We start from the raw sequence: 2,932 nt of genomic DNA, 5'->3' as shown, positions 1-2,932 counted from the left end.
TAGGATAGTGTGGTGAGCCTTGACCTATCCCGACTCTGAACCGCTTGTCCAAAACTACAATGAGTAAGGAGGAGGAGTAAGCATAAATGCTTAGTAAGTTCATATGCAAATAATAAGTAACATAACAAACAGTTATACCAATCAACATTAGCATACATCACTAAAACACATATCACATTTCTGATCATTTTTCATCATCTTATTACCTTATAGTGGTTGTATCAATACTCAACCCGAGGGTTAAATACATACCTGTCCAAAATATCCATTTCACATCACTCACCAATCGTCTCTTTACATCTCGAATATTCCTCCATTGAGTAGAACTTTACCGTTGAACACATCGAATATAATTCGGATACACGGATAAATTGCACATAAGTGCCACATATTCAATCAAGCAATCATGTAACCCGCCCATAAGCGAACTCGGACTCAACTCAATGAGCTCGGGCGTTCGCATCCATAAGTGAACTCGGACTCAACTCAACGAGTTCGGATGCCTAGTTACATCTCACGAACTCGGACTCAACTCAACGAGTTCGGACATTCGCATCCATAAGTGAACTCGGACTCAACTCAACGAGTTCGGATGCTCAACCATCCTAGTGACATGTCACTTGTATCCTAATCTATTCCTAAGGTTCAAACGGGATTTTTCTCAAACACTTATCCTTGCCGTCTTCCGTAGAATGCCGAAATCAATACTCGGTAACAATTATATTTAACAAGTAGCTCACATAATTTACATATTATTTGAAATTAACCACAAAGCATACATTTCATAATGAAATTCAGCATAACACATAATTAATATCAATAACTTAAAAATAACAATTATGCTACATTATTTACACATAAACTTACCTTGGTACCAAAATATAAAGATTTTGCAATTTAGTCCACAATCTTTTCTTTTCCTCGATCGCGACTTGAATCTCGTTTCTCTTGATCTATAATGCCAAATTAATCTTATTTAATACATACATTCATCAAAACAGCATTTAATACGAACTTTGGAAAAATTACACTTTTGCCCTAAACTTTTGCATAATTACACTTTTGCCCTAGGCTCGGAATTAAACTTTATTCCTTATTCTTATGTTTTACAACATGCTGATCACTTTTCTCTTCTATGGCAATATCAAATTCTCACTCTAACATATACTTGTGACTATTAGGTATTTTTACCGATTAAGCCCTTTACTCGTTTTCACTCAAAACCGAGTAGCACAAGTTGTCTAACATAATTTAAAACCTCATATTCTATCATAAAACATCAAAATACACAAATTTCACCTATGGGTATTTTTCCAAATATAAACCCTAGGTTGAATTATTACTAACATAAGCTTAATCGAGCTAAGGGATTCCAAAACGTAAAGAACATTAAAAGCGGGCTTGGAATCACTTACTATGGAGCTTGGAAGCTTGAAACAAACCCTAGCTATGGAGAACCCTTGAAATTTCGACCTAATGAAGAAGATGGACAAAAATTGGCTTTTAATTTTGTTTTTAATTCATTTTAATAACTAAATGACCAAAATACCCTTACTACTAAACTTTCCAAAATTTCCTTCCATGTCCTAATTTTGTCCATGAACTTAAAATTGGTCAAATTTCTATTTAAGACCTCCTCATTAATATTCCAAAACTATTTCATACTAAAAACTTCTAGAATGCAAGTTTTGCAACTTATTCGATTTAGTCCCTACTTTCAATTTAAGCACTTTAAGCATAGAATTTCATCACGAAATTTTCACACAATCATGCAATCATATCATAATCATCAAAATAATTATAAAATAATTATTTCTATCTCGGATTTGTGGTCATGAAACCATTATTCCGATTAAGCCCTAATTCAGGATATTACAAGGTAAGTTTTAAATGGCATATCTAAAATGTTGTTGTTACTATAATTTGAGGTATGTTAATGTTCATGAAATTTTTTGCATTTGTAAGTGAAATGAATTCAAGAGACAATGTTATGATTTGTGATATGTGCAAATGGTAAGAATGAGGTCTCAATTGAGGATGTATGATATGATACCACGTAAATTTTTGTTGTTAACATGCCTATTTGATGTAAATTTCAGCTTATAATGTTACCTGTTAGTATGCTATTAACTTAATGTATGTATAAGGTAATATTAGAATCTAGTAAAGCACCACTGAGCTTTAAGGAAAGCTCAACGTGTGGATTTACGTTACATGCACAGGTTATAGAAGACCTAAGAGTGATCGTGTGTTGAGTAACATCAATGATTTGAGGTCTCGGTAGTTTTTCTTTATTTTTGTAAAGCCTTTATGCTATTTTTAATCTTAGCATGTATTTAGGCTTTATACTTGCATGTTTGAATGTTTAAATTTAGGAGATGGTGATATTTTATCTATTTGATATTTTGGGTTATGTTGATGATACATTTTGGAACATTAGAGGCAATTATTCTTTGATAGTATGTTGGTATTGTGATGAGATGCATACTTGCTAAAGTTATGTTCATTTATTTATATGGTTAAACTTTGTGTTGGTGGGTGTTTAAACTTGAATTTATATGTTCTGGTTATGATTCAATAGGTTATTCTTGCTAGAATACTTTTAGGGTTATGTCTAACATGTTTAAAGGCACTCAGAGAATAATTACATGACTTTAAGTATCTTTCTTTTCTTTTCTTTTCTTTTGTATTCAAGACAGGTTGAGCAAAATTGACTTGAACATACATTTTTGGGCATGTGTCTCAAGACATAGTTGGCTAAGTCTTGAAGCATGGAGTTATTATCTCGAGACAATTGGAGTTAATAGTTAAATATGGTTTCAGGGGTTACAAGTCCCAAGACATGGACCCCGTTTCTTAAAACATTCAGCCCTATATAGAGACGTAGCTCTTAAATTTTGTATCTTGGGCTCTAATTCGATGTTTTAAGACC

Source organism: Gossypium arboreum, chromosome 6 (genome assembly GCF_025698485.1).
Source record: "Gossypium arboreum isolate Shixiya-1 chromosome 6, ASM2569848v2, whole genome shotgun sequence".
In the NCBI taxonomy this organism is placed as follows: Eukaryota; Viridiplantae; Streptophyta; class Magnoliopsida; order Malvales; family Malvaceae; genus Gossypium; species Gossypium arboreum.
Note: the sequence above shows the minus strand (reverse complement) of the source record.